Consider the following 6,840-nt stretch of genomic DNA (forward strand, 5'->3'; position numbering starts at 1 on the left):
ACATATTATAAATAATTAAAAAAATTGTGGGGGGGACATATTATAAATAATTAAAAAAATAACACTTAATTCAAATAAAAGTCTTATGTTTTATTATCATTAATCAATTGAATAATGTTGACTTAAAATTTGATATGTAGTTAAAAAATAATAAAAATTATAACTAAAACTATAATTTACTTTAAAGAAAATATGAATAGAATGAATCTAATATTAATATAAATTATTTATTAATATTATTAAATAAAACATTAGAAAAATAAATTAAAATAAGCTAAAAATTTAATTTTATCTTTTAACATGAAGCTTTCACACTAAATATAATTTATTAAAAGTGCAAGTCTTATGTGAAGCTCATAAAAATTATATAAAATTTAATTTAAAAGTAATCAATAAATGCATTCAAGTTAACTAATAAAAAAATCTATACCTTTAAAGTAATTATAATCTTACTCATATTTTTTATTTTATATTTTGCTCTGCTCAAAAATAAAAAAAAGAAGATTTTTTTTAAAAAATAAAAATATATATTAGGAGTATGCAAAGTATTTAAAAAAAAAAAATAAAGGGGCATTTACATATATACCGCCCAATTCTTATGTAGTTACACATCTAATGTCGAAACTTTATTTGTTGTATGTTAGATATGTAAATAAAAAAATAACAACATGCAAATATTTTTTATACCACAATTTTAAATTTATAAAATTAAAATATGCCTTTTGATGTTAAGGTAAGGTGGAATGTATGTAAAAACTGAAGATTGGATGTCAGATATGTAAATATATAAGAATTGAGCAATATGTGTGTAAATTTCCCAAAAATAAAAGTGATGCAATAACCTCACAGAATTGAGCAATATGTATGTTGTCTTCCTCTTTACAACTTGAATTTCACCGCCTTGTTCTTTATGCGTGCTTGCTTGAAAGTCATGACTGTAGCGTTAAGTAAGCAGTGTATTAGGCAGGTCATAAGTTTATACGAGATACTCTATATAATAAATATTATAAACTTGCTCTTTAGGGAGCATAAAGGAAAAAATAATGAACAAAAATGCTTTGGCTACTTTCACTCCTTCCCTCCCCAATGATCATATAGCCTTGAATTTTCCATTCCTCCTCCCCTCAATCAATCTTTGAAATATTAAGTATTCTTAAATAAATTTGATATCATAGTTATGTTTTTTTTTATTTTTAATATAAACATATTTGGGTGTGTTTGTACATCTATTATTATTATTATTATTATTTATTACTCATGATTCTAGAAACAAAATTGCTCGATAATGAACTTTAAAATTTTGTTTGGGCAAAAGTCATACATGAATTAATTTATTGATGCATATTTAGTGTCTTAGTAATTATGGTCATGGATTCTTATGGTTAGAGCAAACAAATACCACAAATTAGAAAATGCAAAATGATTATTATTTTGATACATTTACTTTAGCATCATATATTCTTATTTTTGCCTAAATACATCAAAGAAAAATAAATTATAATTACATATTTTATTAAACAACTTGTTAATAAATATTTAAAATCTATTTCAGACACCGATATAGATTAAATAGAAATGAGGATCATCACAAAAGACATAATAATTTTACTCAAGTTCACCTAATTAATGATCACGTCCTATTGCAACAACTTAATATTTTATTATTATTTAATTATGGATAATTTATAACTCTAATTATTTCAATAAAAAACATATGATGATATCTCTCTTTACACAATGCTTAGGGTAGTGGAGATATAATCAATTTTCAAAATTTTCTTAATAAAATAATCTTCGTATTGGATATATTTTGGAACTTCATCCCTCCTCCAACCTTTAAGACAAACTTATGGAATGTCATTCTTAACAACATTTGCATAACACTTTTTTTCAGGGGACAAAAGTAAACTTCACAACCTAACATTCTACTATAAATTAATTTGTGAATATCATGGGATTTATAAGGAGATAATGTCAATAATGTCAATAATCTCAAATCAATTAAATAAAGTTCAATCAAATCACATCAAATATCTTGTAGCAATTCTCAAATCAATTCCTAGAATCAAATATGAGATTTCTTCCATTTTTTTTTTCTAACTAGGAATACTATGGGTATTCACTTAGGCTTCCATTTTAATATCTTTAATTAGAAATTTTGTTTCGTATTTTAATTTGATTTGTTGACTACAAAATATAAGATTCTTTTATTAGAGTAAATAAAAGTATGGAAAAGAGTTGAATTAGGTATTTTTTCTATTTCATTTACGTATGAAATTTAAATATTTCCCTATACATTATTCTATGTGGTATTGGAATTTTGATCGTTGGAAGTACTCTAATCATATCATTTGAATCATGTAATTGGTACTTTTATACATAATAAATAATTTCTCTTAAGGATCAGATTCAATTCAAAATGGAATTCCCTCTCAAATTTTATAGATTATGAGTCCTCTAAATTAGGATTAATAAGCGTCATCTTCATATATCAAACTTTTTTAAGGATTTTAGAAAGCCAAATCCAATAACTTTTTTCAATATTTCAAACTCTAAATAATATATTTAACTAACCCACAAAATTTTTAGCATGTAAGTCATAAGTTCAAGCTATTTTTGTTTGTTTAATGCTTCTTACAATCATATAAATCAACACATTTTCAACATCAATAATGCATTTTATAGTAGAATAAGATTATTAGACTTCACATCCTATAGACTCATTAAAAGCTTTTTAGATGTAGTTATGGTGGGAAAATAAAGTAATTTTCCATAAGGGATATTGGCTCATTATAATTTTTTTTAACTCATTCCTCTTACATATTATGCTCCTTGTAAGATTGATTACGTTGCTCCTTTGATTAGATTGTACTTTTACTATTAGCACAAGCTCATTATACAATGTTCATTCAATATTCTAGTGTTTGAGGCTTGCTAGAGGCACTCGTACAACTCCAACTCAACATAATAAACACACGCACACACACACAAAGAACCTATAAATGTTCAAATTAGTAAGAAGAGAGCCAAAAGCTAACTAAATTTTTGCTTGGTTATCAATTTGATGAGCAAAGTGAGAAATGAACTAAATAGTATATTTATGATATGAAATCTTATTTGTTGAGTGAAATCTTTAAAAATATTTGATTAATCTATGGAAAAAGTAAATCATTTGCGTGTTGGAGGTGTTTTACAGGGAGGAATTATGACTCCAATAGACCTGATACCTATGTACCACCCAATATATGACTTTCATCACAATCATCACTTGCCTAAAAAAAATGGCAACATCAGTATCACCATCACTGTCCACCATCTCTTCTCTATGAGGACCACTATTAGTTATGATTCAACTCTAGCCACACACACATCTAAGTTTCTTCTCATTTCTCCCAACAATTATTCAATTTTACAAGGTCGTTAAGGATAGATGATTTAGATGATAGAAAACTAATCGATGAAGCATTGTATTACAATATATAATAAATATCAAACATAGATAATATGTGATTTATTTTATTTAATCTAAATTAGTGAGTTAAAAAAGAATACTAAGTGAGACTTAATCAATATCATAATTTTTCAAATTATGATATGTCATAATGATATGTTAAATTTTTGTTATTCAATATATGACTAATATTCCTAATAAGCACATACGTGAGATCTTAGAACATATGACTAGTGTTTCTAATAAGGCACCATCATGACAAGAACATACCTGTGATCCATTAATATATGACCAATGTACCTCCACGACAAATACATTCTAAGAGGTCATTGTGTGCCCCAATTAGATAAATCAAATGCATCTTGATATTTCTTATGTCTAGACGGTCTTCAATCCTTGACCTTAAATTGTTTCAACATTGATTGAATAATTGAATAGATATAATAGTGGTAAAGGTTAAGTTTGACTCAACAATTAGGAAGATACTTCAAATTTCAAAGCATACCATTGAGGAAATTAATTGTATAGATATTTCATCTGTGAAATGTTATTTGAAAGAAAGAATTAAATGCATGCCGTTTAATTCCTATCTATTTACGTCCCTAACACCTAAACTTTAAATTTTACATATATGTTACCTTATTAAAAAAGTTAAAATAGTGTCAATTTTTTATGAAACAAGGGAGATTTAGGTTGTATAAATTTAAAAAGTGAAGTTAGGTGTTAGATATGTAAACACATAGGAATTAGGTTGGTATGTATATAAAAATGCCCCTATTGAAAGTTAACGAAAAGATTAGTTAATTATGAGCCAAAAATTAATTCTGTATGAAATTGCTATATATATAAACACATATCTAAATGCAAGAAAGTGAAGGTCAGCTATTGAAACTTAACGAAAAGATTAGTTTTTTTATGAGCCAAAAATTAATTCTGTATGAAATTGCTATATATATATATATCTTATTATTTTGCTAATAAACTATAAATTTCTTTACTATTCCAAAGTTTTCTTTTTAATATTTTAAAAGAGAGAATCGGCACAGTCGTGAGATTTAGGGGAATTTGTTTGTAATTCCAAGGGAAGTTGCCGCACACAGTCGAATTTTATTAATTTTTAAGTTTCAACAAAAGCTTCAATTCCACTTCCAAAAAAACGATACCTTCGCTCGTCTTCAACCTCCGATCATTTCCAGATTTAGAGTTCCCCACATTGCATCTTTTGCCCCTCCGAAACTACATCGCCTCTGCTTCCAAATTCTTTTTTTCCGGAATGTTTACTTTCATCGCCTCTGCTTGCTCCGTGGCAAAAAACTGCCTGCTGCATTCTTTTCATCAACATATACATAAACCTCCTGTAAAATTCCCCATCTTCCCATTCCACTTTTCAAACATTTTCCCCAATTCATCCACCGCCAAAACCTGCTGCACACCTATGACAGTCAATTGGAATTTCTATCCCGAACCACCATTGAACAAACTCCTGAAGTCTATCTGAATGCCACCTGCATCTACCATTTCACTCTCGCACAAAACACTACGAAAGACCAAACATCACGCAAGGTGAAACTCCTCTGCAGCTTTGGTGGCAAGATTATAGACAGTCGTCAAGACGAAAAATCTACATTATGTTGGCGGACAAACGAGAATCATTGCCTTCCGCCGTAATACCGTCTTTCAAGAGTTTTGTTCAAAGATGGAGGATGCCTGTGGCGGTCCTGTCCGCATCTGCTACCAATATCCTAAACAAATTCTAGACACCCTGATCTCAGTTTACTCTGTTGAGGACTTTGAGAATATAATGGATGAGATAGACGATCTCTCGAAAGCCACTAGTTGTGGATCAACTAAGCTTTGAGTATTTCTCTTTCTCGAATTCGGCTTGCAGGAGCATTCAGTTAGATTCAAAGGTGCGGCTTCTAATGATTGCGGGCCAACTTATATTAACAAAACTAATAAAGTATTTGCTTCGGATGCAAATCACACAAACAATTTGGCAATCAGCCTGACACAATAAATGTGAACATTCAACGCCAACAACATGAGGTCACTACAAATGATGCTTGCTCCTTTTTTAGTGATTGAGACCCGTGAAAAATGCTTGGGTTTCAGCTTTCTAATATAAATTAAAATGATTTCATGTAATAATTGATTCTTAATAGTTGATATCTTTTTTTTCATAATTAAAATTATGTTTTTTTTTTTTTTTTTTTTGTATCTAAAATTTTGATTTCAGGTAATGCGACAAGAGTGGGAGAAGTACTTATTTTATAGGACAGAGTTACATAGCTTACAAAAATGTGATATGAAAAACTTTCAAGATCGTATAGGATATGGTGTACATTCTCGATATAATAGTTTTTGGTTGCCCCTAACTTTTAAAGTTTTTGTTATAATTCGTAGATCTTTTTTATGCGTGGTGTAAAATTTATGTTGTCATATTTCATCATGGCTCCATGTTGTCATATTGCATTTACTCGATAATTTTTAGTAAAAAATTAGATGTTTTTAATTACATTTGCTTTATAAATTCATTCTTAACCTCTAAATTTTAGTTGGTCGAATAATTAAAATGTTCATGAGATTTTCTCATATGAGATGCATTTTGTTAATTAATTGTACCTTTTTTTGGGATGATATTGATCTATTTAAAATAATGGATTCAAGCTTAATATAATATAGCTAATTAGCAAAATTAAATAAATCAATCAAATAGTGATCATACTTTGTAAGTTAATTAATTTTGTTTCTATTTATGCTAAGTGTGTTTTGAGAAGAATTCAAGCTAAATTCAATCTCAATTAATCTTCAATCAAATCTTTTATTGAACTACAAATTTTCATGTTAATGGGCATCAATTAAAAACAAACTATTACATTTGAGTGATAGTTATGAATATATTTAATAAAAACAAAAGATAAAGAATTAAGCACATTTTTTCTGTATCACATTCTCATCTATGATCTTATATAGTTAGCTCTTGGACAGGAGAGAATGTAAATCATATTGGACTTATATCATTGTGTTAATATTTGTTTAATTAAATATGAAGACATGTGATATACATCTTATTTTAAGTACATGGTACAAACAGCTTTTTCATTTGCTTCGAGAATTAAATAGCTCTCCGAAATGTAATAAGAAAAGATCTCAAATATAAGCTATAAATGGTATTAATGGAACACTTTATTGGTGAATTGTTAGCAGCAGTACCGGTGATAAGATAAAACAGATAAAAGAAATCATTGTAAAAGATGAGTCCCTCCCACTTCCTAGAAGGCGAGAGAATTCGATCTCAGATAGCATGAAACTTCTTAAAAATTAATTAAATTTTTAAATGCAAACACGCGCGTGCACAAACACGCATATATATATATATATATACGTCC

This window comes from Phalaenopsis equestris, unplaced genomic scaffold (assembly GCF_001263595.1).
Source record: "Phalaenopsis equestris unplaced genomic scaffold, ASM126359v1 Scaffold000710, whole genome shotgun sequence".
Classification (NCBI taxonomy): Eukaryota; Viridiplantae; Streptophyta; class Magnoliopsida; order Asparagales; family Orchidaceae; genus Phalaenopsis; species Phalaenopsis equestris.